At 47.4% G+C, this 13,493-nt stretch overlaps 1 protein-coding gene across 2 annotated transcripts in view; it reads right to left on the reverse strand.

Moving 5' to 3' along the window:
• ATP9B (ATPase phospholipid transporting 9B (putative)) overlaps positions 1 to 13,493 on the reverse strand; it is a 2,250,419-nt gene that overhangs the window by 875,030 nt on the left and 1,361,896 nt on the right. The gene's annotated exons all lie outside the window — the stretch shown is intronic.

Consider the following 13,493-nt stretch of genomic DNA (forward strand, 5'->3'; position numbering starts at 1 on the left):
ATGAACACCACCTCCTACAAAGCTAGTAGGCATCCACTATTGGGCAGAGGTCTGTGGGTCAGGTATGCTGCTATTGGTGTTAAGTATTCCTGTCCTTGGGCTGGTGACTAGCATTGTGAATGGTAGTGCATTGCATAGTGCGTAGGCCTGCTCCCTCTCTGAGAGTGCTGTGTACGCCAACGGTGTTGTTGGGGCAGCCATTGACCAAGTGTATCCTTTGTCTCTTCCCCCCATCTTTTTGTTTTGTTACCCTGTCCTTATGTGCATTAACATCATCTGGCGGAGGAGCAGTAGCACCGGGACGGAGGGAGCTACATGGCCCATAAGGCCGAATCCACCGACGGTGAGGGCACCAGTGGAATGGAGGGCGAGGGGAGCACCATGGCAGAGACCGGAGGGGACAGTTCCGCCAGTGTTACCTTCTCCGATGGAAGCTCCCTGCTGGTGGCGGAAAACTCTGTGCCCATCCCAACTACAGGTACAGCCGCCACCCCCGTACCAGCACCGCCCTTCCAGCAGCCCCTTAGCAAGTTTCCCATGCCCGCTCACCCAGGAGGGTGGGCATCTCCTTCGCCCCAGGCACCTCAGGCCCTGCCTCAGTCAGCCCAGTTGCCCTGAGTGAGGAGGCTATTGACCTCCTGCGATCCATCTCTGTTGGGCAGTCAACCGTAGTGAATGCCATCCAGGGGCTGGCAGGCCATTTGCAACAAACAAATGCACTCCTGGAGGGCATTCACTCTGGCATGGCGGCCCAACAGAGATCAATCCAGGCTCTGGCCTCCTCCCTGATGGCAGCCACTGTCCCTGTCTCTAGCCTCCCCCCTCCAACTTCCTCTACCCAGTTCCATTCCCCTCATCCCCAACCTATCCCAAGCACACATTCAGACCAGCATGCACCCAAGACAACACACAGGAGTGGCTCAGGCAAACACAAGCACCACACATCATCCCACAGGCATTCACACAAACACCATCCAGATGCAGACACACCAACATCCACTGCCTCCACTGTGTCTCCCTCATCCTCCTCGTCCACCACCCTCCCCGTAGCGTCTCCACTCACACCTGCATGCACTACATCCTCATCCACTACCCCATCACCATCACGCCTATCACTACACACCCCTCACTGGCAGTCACCACCCCCACACCCCTGTGTCCTCTCCCACTGTCTGTGCCCCCTCCTCCCAAAGTACACAAACGCAAGCACTCAGACACCCAACAGCCATCCACCTCACAACAACATCCAGCCCATGCACCTGCACCCTAACACAGCAGACAGACCCCTCCTACAACGACTCCCAAACCTTCACCCTCTTCCTGCCCCAGTGTCCCTAAGAAGCTTTTCCTCTCTGCCGTTGATCTCTTCCCTAGCCGCCCCCATCCTTCATGTCGGGCCATGGTGGTCAGAACCCAGCCAGCACCTCAGACACCCAGTCCACAGCCACAGTAGTGTCGGCAGCTACTGCAGGTGTGAGAGGCTCCAGAGAACCAGCCATCAGCACTGACAGTGTGCCTGCACCAGCTGCCAAGGGGAAAGGCAATGAGGCACCACCAGCTGCCAAGGAGACACCAGCCGCTGCCAAGGACAAGGGCAAGGAGGCACCACTAGCTGTCAAGGGCAAGGGGGCATGGGGCCTGCCCCTGCAGGCAGGAAGGACAGGAGGCCTGGTGCTGGGACTGATTCTGAGCCCCCAACACCAACCATGGCGGTTCAGCCGTCCGAGGCTGCAGGGGAAGGGCTGGAGCCTCCCCCAACCACAGGCATTCTCACACCAGCACCGCCACCTGCACTGCCACCAGCACCGTCACAAGCACCGCCGCCAACAACACTGCCAGCAGCAGCAGCCCGAGTGGGCAGCCGTCCGAGGCTGCAGAGGATGGGCTGGAGCCTCCCCCCACCACTGGCATTCTCACACCAGCACCACCACCTGCACTTCCACCAGCACCGTCACCAGCACCCCCGCCAACACCACTGCCAGCAGCAGCAACCCGAGTGGGCAGCCGTCCGAGGCAGCATGGGATGGGCTGGAGCCATCCCCCACCACTGGTATTCCCGCCACCAGCACCACTGCCAGCAGCAGCAACCCCACTGGGCAGCCGTCTGAGGCTGCAGGGGATGGGTTGAGCCTCCCACCACTACTGCCAGCACCGCCACCAGCACCATTGCCAGCAGCAGCAGCCCCAGTGGGCAGTTGTCTGAGGCTGCAGGGGAAGGGCTAGAGCCTCCCACCACCACTGCCAGCACCGACACCAGCACTGCCACTGCCAGCACTGAGCAGCCATCACCGCCGGAGGGCAGTGTGTAGTCCTGCCTCCATGGAATGTAGTGCGTCCTGGACCCGGCAAATCCTGTGGGTGTGACACCTGTAGTGTGGTTAGTTTTACGTATTCATTGCGCTTTAGCTTCAGGCTTTAGGCCTTTGTGCATTTTGCCCTGAATATATTTTATTCATTTGCTGACAGCTTAGAGCCTCTGTGCACTTTGCTCTATATGCTTTTTATTAGGCTTCGTACTGTTATTTTTCAAATAGCCAGTTCTACGGTGTTGTTTTTTATTCATATCACACTGTTTTGCCTACTTCAGCACTGGAGTTCTCCATAACATATTTACTCTGTGCTTCAGTCAAGGATACAGTCTGGTACATTGCCGATAGACGTGGTAGGAGTTTAGACTTGGCATTCCTGCGTAGGGACATTTTGTGATCACGATGACATGTTAGTTATAAAATCACTTCCTTGTCCCAATACACGCAAGAGGGAGATTCCGACCAGGGAACCACAACTAGACGCTGACTGCTTCGTTGCAGATGCTGAACCAAGATCACAGGTCTTTACTCAGGTATGAGGGCTGATGTCTCCACAGTGATTCTAATAGGCAAGCTAGAAGCTTAACATGCTGTGCTCTAAATAGAACAAGCAGAGGGAGAGTAGAAACTGTTAGACAATATGATAGCTTTGTTCTTATGTTTTACTCTCCTGGTGACTATTTCAATCCTACTGTGTTGTATCGTTCTGGTTATTGCGGCTCACGCCTTAATATCTAAAATACAGTCGTTTTATTAAAAACATTATATAAAACTTATACTGTCTTTGACATTTGTATATGAGATCATATTGGAAATAAGAGAGTTGGTTTGGATCTGAGTAACCACGACTTCCCTGAGAAGTTCCAAAGATGTCATGCGCTCGGCTGCCAAATCATTTCTTCCACATGGGAGAAATGAGGCACTGCTAGTTAGCCGGAGCAAAAATCGGATTTAGGGTGACAGAGCTCTTTACACGTGGGTCAGACTCAGTCCCCCACACCGTTATAGATCCTGCTACCTAGAAATCCGGTAGTCTCATTTAGAATAATGAGAGCCCACGCGACATGGCGCCGCCAACGTTTGGTCTGGCTCTAATGTTTAGGTCCGACTGACTCTCTTGGTCTCATATATATTTTGACTCCTCGGTTCCGTATACGGAGACGTCCGTGGGGCTGAGGGTTTCTGCCGCCACGGGATAGGTGCTTCCTATTGCTTAGTGGTTGGTTGTTCAAGCTTGAACTTTGAAAGGAAAAACCCCGATATTGGTGTGCCTTCTCTGACCTGAAGCTATTTTTTATAAAAATGGCGAATCCTAATGTAGTGAATATAGCAATTAATATGCGTCACCCGCTCACGGGACATCTATTGACACATGGACTGACAGTCCAGGGGGGTCCAGTCACTTTTGTGGTGGACGCCCATGCAGCCTATAGAACCGAACTTTTTTATTCTTGGGTCGGATTTCCAGCAGTGGATGGGGGAACAAATACTTTTCACGAATACACTGTTGCGAATGTCCCTGGACAATACAGGGCTTACGCTTATTTAGAAATACCTCTATCTTATCAAGAACACCATAATTGGCTTGATGGCGCCCTCCCACACACAGTAGCACAAGTTAGGTTAGGTCCACTGAGTAATGATGGTCCTACCTGGCCTTTATTGGCTACATATACACCACATCCTGCGGTTGCTCAATTGGCAGTGGTTGAAGTTCGTCGTTTATATACAGAATTAACGGCTACATATAGATGATTAGTTCAGTTTGTAATGCAGACACTAAATACGAATGCAGCGCGTACTGCTCCAGCGCACCCACAGGCAGTGGTTCCGGGTATTAATCCGGCCACTGTACACTCAGTTATGGGTAAGGTACCGGCTAAACGAGAGGAGACTCCATTTTGGCTGGCGCAAAAAATTAATACGCTGGAAGCAGTATTTCCCCATATGGGACCTCAGGATAAACATAGGATTTTGCCGATGTGTTTGCCGTATGGGATGGTTCCTCCGGTGGACCTTTGTAATACCTGGGGCACGGTGTTTGCCGCGCTCTACACTACGGCACACGTTACACCAACATTAGCTAATTTACCGGATGTGCTTAAACAGATTCAGGATGAATATGGGGCTGCCCCTGCCTTAGATTTGGGCATGCAGTTGCTGGGCAATTTTGCCACAGTTTCTTCTATTATTTTGAGTAATCTCAAAGGAGAGGCAGTAGCACTGGCAGTGCGAATGCGTCTTCGGGATGTTCCACTGCTTGATCAGGAGCGGGAGCTTCCGAGAATAATAGCGGAAACGTATTCTAGTATTGGTCGTGATAGCCTGGGGGCTAGACCACAAAAACCCCAGTTACAGGGGAAAAATAATAAAGACAATGCTAAACAGCAACAACCTGAGGGTTCGAAAAAGCGCTGGGAAAAGAAACAGCAAACACCTAAGAAAGATGGTGGGCAGTCTCTGCAACCAGAGACCCCACAGAATAAGTATAATCTCAGGAATAGGGATACTTTGAAGACGCCTGATAGATATCAATATACTGATACACGCCAATCTCGTTCCTTTCAGGACTCCTCGGAAAAGAGAAGTGGGAGAGGTGGGCGGTCAGAGCGGAGGACGGAGTACGTGAAACCGAGACAGGATTCACAACGCTCAGCGGAGGTTTCTATTAAACAAGAAGAGAAACCGCTGCAACAAAAACAGCAATTTAAAAAGAAGAAAGTGGCAGCTGTCTCAGTGAGACATGCCGCTCAAGAAGAGAGTTCTCTTGACGAACAAGACATGGGCGTTAGCACTGTTAGACAGCGCGGCAGAGGTCACAATAGTTCGCCGGAGTCTTCTAGAGCATCTGGAGGTGAAAGCAACTGATGACTTCATACAAGTCGAGACGGCGGATATGCGAGTCTCAGATCCTGATAGAGTATATGAAGTGACTCTGCGATTGGAAGGGGACATTGACCGTACTATAAACACCATTTTTTGGGACCATGTGGTGAAATCATATGATGTTCTGCTTGCCGAACAAGATTGGCCACCTGACTTTGTTCGCGACTGTCCGGTTGGGGAGGAGGTTATTGCTCCTTCCTTCTCACCACTTGTTCCGAGAGAACTAGCGGAGTCCTATAGTAAATCATGGGCTCTAGCACAGGCTCCCGCCTTGTATAGAAATAACGTGGGGTGGGACAGACAATCACCTTATCATGTAATTCCGATAAAGGGCGAACCTCAGCCACAACCGCAGTATCCTATCAAATTTGAAGCTAGGGCATTGGTTAGGAAAATTCTTACACAATTGGAGTACCAGGGTGTAATTAAGCCCTGTGTCTCGCCGATGAATAATCCCTTGTTTCCGGTTGCTAAACCGGACCATTCATATAGGATAGTGGTGGATTACCGACATTTGAATAGTCATACACGCACATATGCAATACAGAATTCACACAGCGCAGCGCTTATGAATAATATAGTGCGTAAAAAATACAAGACAACATTAGATATCTCAAATGGATTTTTCTGCCAGAATATAGCGCCCGAGAGTCGGGACTATACCTGTTTCAGTGCGTTTGGCTCTCAGAAAATTTTTTGTCGTTTGCCTCAGGGGTATAAGAATAGCCCAGGACTGTTTTCGGCTCGTGTAACTGAAATGCTGCATGAGTTCGACCCTGAAGCATTATCATATGTTGATGACATATATCTGACAGATGATGAGATTCTGCAACATCTAAGGCGTGTATCGCGCATTGTTGTGGGGTTTGCTGATATTGGCTATAAGTTTAATTTTAAGAAATCAAAGATTGCCTTCCTCAGCGTCATTTTCCTGGGATATGAGTTGTTGAGTGAGGGCAAGAGCCTAGCGCCACATTTTTTGGAGAAATTTGCTTTATTGCAGCCTCCTAATACGGTTCAGAAGCTCCAGTCATTGTTGGGGTTTCTGAATTTTGGCAGAACTTACATTCCTGAATATGCGACGCGTATAAAACCCTTATACGAGTTGATTCGCCCGAATTTTTCGAGTAGATTTTGGACGATTGAACATACACACATACTGCGAGAGTTACAGAGTGATCTCTTAGCTGTTAAACACTTACACACACGGGACAATAAGACACATTTAGTCATCAGGGTGATACCTGGGGCTGTTGGGTTTACTTATGTCACCTTTAATGAAGGGGAGACAGTCCCGATTGCATACAAGTCTCACTTGTATTCAGCTGCAGAGCAACGTTTTGCACAAACTGAGAAAATTCTCACTGCAGTACAGATGGCTGTTATTAAAGAAAGACCGCTGGCCCAGGGTCAACGCATCGTTGTCGTTTCCCCGATTCCAGCCTTAGAGGCAGTTACAAAAGCGAGTGTTCCAAATTCGAAAGCTTTACACCCGCGATGGATACAATGGGCTACGTCTTTGACAGCCACTGATGTAGATTATGTATTTGACCCTAAACTGCAGACTCAAGAATTTCTTCAATATGAGATGGAATACCCTGTTCCTGCTGGTACGTTGCCTATTGACCAATATCAAGTGGTCATGTATACCGATGGCTCTGCGCAACCAGCGGTTGGGACTAAACAACAGTATTCTGCTGCATGTGCGGTGGTGAGTGGCACTATGGAGGGGGAAGTGTTCTGCCCCCGACATACTTATACTAAAACCTTGGGAGATTGCACGGCACAGCTGGCTGAGCTCAAAGCTCTATTGTTAGCGTTGGAGCACGCGGATCCAGCGACTTTAACCTTGCTGGTCTGTGACTCCTACAACTGTGTTCAGTCTTTCAATGAATATCTACACTATTGGAAGATGAATGGGTTCAGAGATTCTAAAGGCAACACCATTAAACATAAAATGTTGTGGGGTAAGGTTGCGGATCTGAAGGAAACGCTTCCTAACGTCCATGTTGTGCATACACTTGGACACCAGCGCGTTGGAATACACGTTGCTGGGAATACTTTGGCTGATGAAGCCGCGAAATCGGCAGTGGCTGTCGCCACTGTGGCCGCAGTGACTCGTTCGAGTTCCAAACCAGACACAGAAATTTCGGCTGCCATAAAGGCTACGGCTGCTGGCACGCCCTTTCCTAAAGGATTTCCTTCGAAATATAGTTACTGCTTGAATGGTGCGCTGAATGCTACTGTTACAATTCCAGGCATTGGTGTACGTGAAATTCCCAATAAACTAGAGAGGCCTCGATTCATTTCTGCAGCACATGAGGGGGTGGCTTCTGCACATCCTGGTGTGGCTGCCACGATTTCACTTTTACAGGCTCGTTACTGGTGGCCTGGTCTCTATAAAGAGACAAAGCAATATGTCCTTTGTTGTGACGTTTGTCAACAGATTAAAGCGTCGTCGGCTAGACGCCCGCAGCAGACGCCCCTTCTGATTTCAAATAAACCATTACAGTGTGTGTACTTGGATCATTGTGGTCCGCTGACACCAGATAGTGCATACAAATATATATTGGTGGCTGTAGATTCGTGCTCCAGATTTGTATGGGTATGGCCACAACGCTCGGCTGATGCTCGCACTGTTATTAAAGATTTGCGCATCTTTGTCGATATATTTGCAGTTGCGGCTTTTCATTCGGACCAGGGCCCTGCTTTTGCCTCTAAGGCATTCAGGGACACCATGGCTTCGTTGGGGGTCCAACTCCAATTCTCGTCTCCATTTCATCCCGAGGGAAATTCTGTCGTGGAGCGTTTAAATCGTGATTTAAAGCAGTCCTTAACGGCCAGAGTTATAGGTACGGGTCGTGGTTGGCTAGCCCACCTATATGGAGTACAGAGAGCACTTAATAACTTGCCTAGAAGGTCACTGGGGGGGTCGTACTTCATATGAGTGCCTGTTTGGAACACAAATGTATGTTCCTGATCTAGATGGTCCTGGTGTGGAGGTGGCAGATACGCCCTTTGACATAAATGATCGTGTCACTGTTTTGCAGGATTTACAACAATTCCGTGAAGATAAGTCTTCTGCCAGTGCTGCCTCCTCAGGAATTAAGGATGAGCCAGTAACACCTACTGGTTGGATACCCAGGATTGGGGATCTAGTGCGTGAAAAGGTCGCAGTTAAAAAAGAATTTGGTCCTTCTTATCGAGAACCTGTCCCTGTGTTAGGGGTGAGCGGCACGAGAACTGTGATTTTACCGCCGCTGCGAGGGGCCAAAGGAAATCGCTTTGTTTCCATTGATAATGTCAAGTTAGAACATGTGGCTGATTCTGCACAGCAGACCAAGAGGGACACCCAGTATTTCCGGAATCCCTCTCACTACTGGGGAAGAAGTCCCACTGCAGGTGATTTTCACCGACACTGTTTCCTCTCCGAGGTTGGGGAGGGTGGATAATGATCTTGCGATTGTTCCACCGACGGCGATTAATATGGAATCTTGTGATCAAATTGCTGTACGTTCTACTGACGTTTCTGAACATGTGGTTTGTAGCGTGCCACGGCGAGAGCCTCCATCTGCTTCTTCGTTCACAGTTGCACCTTTTGCTAGAACTGCTTCTGGCTGCTTCAACAACGCTGATAATGATGGGTCCGGCTCCTCGTCCTCGATGTCTTCTGTCCACGGTCCACGACGGCTGCTGGGATGGCTTAAACAAACATATTTTGTTTTTCCTTGGAACTATTTTTGGCTGTTTTTGGCCGTGATGACTATTTTATTATGGTTGGGATTTGTGGTTACTTTTTTTCTGATAATACATGATCATTTTCTTCCTGATCGATCTGACAATGAGCACGTAGAGACTGTGTTAAACGCATTTTTCGTCTCATATGGTTCGAAGAGACTTGTCCACAGTGAACATTTCTGCTATACCAGTTCCGGATGGAATTGTGTGGGATAAAGTAATGTTTGATATATATGGTCCCACTGAATTGATTCAAATACCGTATGTCCTCAAATTATCAATGAATGATATTGTTATACCTGGCATTGTTTCTGATGATTGGGATGTGAAGACAGTAGATTCTATGCTAACGGATTTGCAATATTATACTGTCTATGACGATGAAGATGCTTACCAGTTTAGAGATAATCATGGTAACATGTTTTGTTATAACTATTATGGACACCACTTTATTCATAAAGCTAGTAGCCCTAAGCCCATGTTTAATTATGTGCAATGGGAACATTGCTCAACTCCTCCACAAGGTAGTTCGAAAACATATTATGATAAATTTGCTTATTTTTCTGGGCATGATCAACGTAATGCTAAGTCCTACTATTTTAAAGTTGCACCGTATTCTAATAAGCAAATGTTATTGACCGATACTAAATTACTGTATTCCAATTTGTTTGTATCTAAACTTTCGGTCGAGGGATATGAATACTGGTTTAAAACTGTTGACTTAAAAAGTGTTTGGGGTTCGAAAAATTGGCATATGCGGGGCAGGGACATGTTATTTAGAGCATGTATTATCCCGGTCCAAATGATTTTCCTCAATGACACAGTACAACAGACTAGCTGTTTGGGCTTAGCGACTATTAAGGAGTTGACTTTGCCTAGTATACCTGTCCCTTCTAAATTAACAAATTGGCAGCACTATGTAAATGCTACTTTTAGTGACTTTACACATTGGGTCCAAAATGGTACGCTTAACACTTCATCGTTACATCCAGGCGGGTGGTTATTATGGCCTGTAGACACTAATGTGTGTCATCAACGTTTTGTCACCTCTTCAGGGGGGTTCAGGACTAGTAGGGCAGACCCTCGTTATGTATCACCAGAACATGCAGATATTATAACTACATACAGTGTGGGGAAGCTTTGTCAGCAATGGTTGAAGTCATCCACGCTGGATGCATTTAAGTCACATCTCACGTTACTGTCTAATGATACTGACTTACAAGATTTTTTGTCAGGTCCCAAAGTACCACGGAAGAAAAGGTTCTTATACGAGGTTTATAATGAGATTTGGAAGCTTTCACAACAAGAGGCTGCAGCCCGGTTGAGGCAGATTGATCAGGAAAATCTGATGCAGACTTTGTCTGTTGTTGATAATGGCATGCATACCCTTTCTGACCGTGTTTACACGATTGACAGCATTGTTTCCTCTGCCATTGACATTATTAAATCGGACATGTCGTCTTTATATCATGGGCAGAGTCAGACGCGGTCCATCATGCAACTGGGTTGGACTCTTCAGACCTTGAAGGCGGGTTGCGTTCCATGGCAGCAGGTTCGTGCCAGAGAGATCTTTATCTCTTTTAATTTGACTCATCAACAACAACTGATGGCTAAAAAGGAAGCGACATATGTTATGTTAAATATTGAGAAATTAGAGAAACTGCCTTTCACGGTAGCTGAGATTCCGTCAGCTGAATGGTTGATTCATGGGGTTATTAATTTGCCTATCTCTACTTTGCAATTTACTTCGTGTTTGAAGCACATTCCGGTGGGTAGATATGAACTATTGGGAGACAGTTACATACACGAGGTGTGGGACCTTCCCTTTCAGTACAGATGTGTTAATGGTTTGAAGGAGGTTTTTCTTAGCGGCAGCGAATGCGAAGCTTCTGTCAGCCATTCAATGGTTTGTAAACAGCTGTCCTTGCACGGGGCGTGTAACGCTTCGATTGCTAACTTAGCTTGTTATCTGAAGGGAGTTCCAGTCCCGGTTATTAAAAACACTTTCCAGGTGCTTTCTAACGGCAGTTACATTGTTCTTAACAGCGAACGCTGCTGTGGCATGCGTGCCGGAATAGTTTACATCGTCGTTGTCAACAAGGCCGTTACGTGCTGCGGGAATGTGTTGTTTTCCCCCACTCAATTTAGGGAGGTAGCGGACATCTGGCCTCATATTGCTACTTCCAAGGTTGATTTCGACAAGTTGAGTCGGCTAAAAGCTTTATTGTTTCAAAAGCATGTGGCCCTTACATCTGCTAGCGAGACCTACGCACTTCAGGTGGCAAGGTCATCTGCGGAGATACAGTCCCTTTTGAATACTAACTTTCCGAATCACTTCGGTGAACTTGTGGGACGTATATTTAATGCATCCAGCACTGCTGGTATTGCACATTTTTTCAAAGTCGTTGGTGTTGGTTTTGCTCATACCTTCTCTTCCATATTCGGTTTGATACCTTCGGCTATACATTCTATTTTCGGAAGCATTTTTGGGGGTTTCCGGATTACTTTGGCTTTATTGGCTGGAGTCTTGCTGTTGTTGCTATTTTTTCGCAATGGCTGTCCCGTCACGACGAGATCCTGTATTGCTGCTCCCGTCAGCGCAGCTGTGTCGTGAACGCATGATGCAGCATTTTGGAGCGACACTCCTGGGACATTTGGAGTGTGACTGGTCTCTGTCATTCAGACCGGTTTTGGATTGTGTGCAACCTGTGTTTCGATGCCTTTGGTGCTCGTTTGAACATGCACTGGCTCTCTGTCTCTCATTGCAGCGCCCTCCAATGGTCGATACTGATCTGTTGATGTTCCCGATTAGGGCTCATTCCCAGACTTGTGCACTACGGTTGCGCTTGCTTCGTGAGGCAGTTTATGAGATTCCCTTCCTGGAGGAAGATGGTATTGTCTCTTTCATAGGCCCTGCACGGGGTGCCGCCCTGAATGGTTTTGGGGCTTTGGATCACACCTGCTCCATGGTACTTTGTGGCGTGGATCTTCCGATATTGACATATATCGAAGTGGAGGAACTCCTGCGTTCTATTGCTTCTATCTGACGATTGGATTTTTACGAAATTGACACTATATTGAATTTGGTTTTATGATCACATGTTACCTAAATTTATGACTTTGTTGTCTTCTCACCTTGTCGAAATAATTGTTTTAGGTATTGTTTATATTTAGGGCATCTTTTTATATTATTGGAACCACTTGCTACTGACAAGGGGAGGGTGTAGTGTGGTTAGTTTTACGTATTCATTGCGCTTTAGCTTCAGGCTTTAGGCCTTTGTGCATTTTGCCCTGAATATATTTTATTCATTTGCTGACAGCTTAGAGCCTCTGTGCACTTTGCTCTATATGCTTTTTATTAGGCTTCGTACTGTTATTTTTCAAATAGCCAGTTCTACGGTGTTGTTTTTTATTCATTTCACACTGTTTTGCCTACTTCAGCACTGGAGTTCTCCATAACATATTTACTCTGTGCTTCAGTCAAGGATACAGTCTGGTACATTGCCGATAGACGTGGTAGGAGTTTAGACTTGGCATTCCTGCGTAGGGACATTTTGTGATCACGATGACATGTTAGTTATAAAATCACTTCCTTGTCCCAATACACGCAAGAGGGAGATTCCGACCAGGGAACCACAACTAGACGCTGACTGCTTCGTTGCAGATGCTGAACCAAGATCACAGGTCTTTACTCAGGTATGAGGGCTGATGTCTCCACAGTGATTCTAATAGGCAAGCTAGAAGCTTAACATGCTGTGCTCTAAATAGAACAAGCAGAGGGAGAGTAGAAACTGTTAGACAATATGATAGCTTTGTTCTTATGTTTTACTCTCCTGTGACTATTTCAATCCTACTGTGTTGTATCGTTCTGGTTATTGCGGCTCACGCCTTAATATCTAAAATACAGTCGTTTTATTAAAAACATTATATAAAACTTATACTGTCTTTGTCATTTGTATATGAGATCATATTGGAAATAAGAGAGTTGGTTTGGATCTGAGTAACCACGACTTCCCTGAGAAGTTCCAAAGATGTCATGCGCTCGGCTGCCAAATCATTTCTTCCACATGGGAGAAATGAGGCACTGCTAGTTAGCCGGAGCAAAAACCGGATTTAGGGTGACAGAGTTCTTTACACGTGGGTCAGACTCAGTCCCCCACACCGTTATAGATCCTGCTACCTAGAAATCCAGTAGTCTCATTTAGAATAATGAGAGCCCACGCGACACACCCAGGTGAGAGACTGTGACCTTGCACTCCCCAAGTGCTGCATCACAGGGCACCAGGCCCCCACCAGAACCAATGGAAGAAGCCATCCAATCACCCATCCTTGCCAAGATGAAGCACACTGGGCACCAAGCCCCCTCAGAACCAGTGGAAGAAACCATCCACTCACCCTATCCTTGCCAGGATGAAGCACACTGGGCACCAGGTCCCCTCCAGAACAAGTGGAAGAAGCCATCCACTCACCCCATCCTTGCCAGGATGAAGCACACTGGGCACAAGGCCCCCTCCAGAATGAGTGGAAGAAGCCATCCACTCACCCCATCCTTGCCCAGGC

This window comes from Pleurodeles waltl, chromosome 2_2 (genome assembly GCF_031143425.1).
Source record: "Pleurodeles waltl isolate 20211129_DDA chromosome 2_2, aPleWal1.hap1.20221129, whole genome shotgun sequence".
Lineage (NCBI taxonomy): Eukaryota > Metazoa > Chordata > Amphibia > Caudata > Salamandridae > Pleurodeles > Pleurodeles waltl.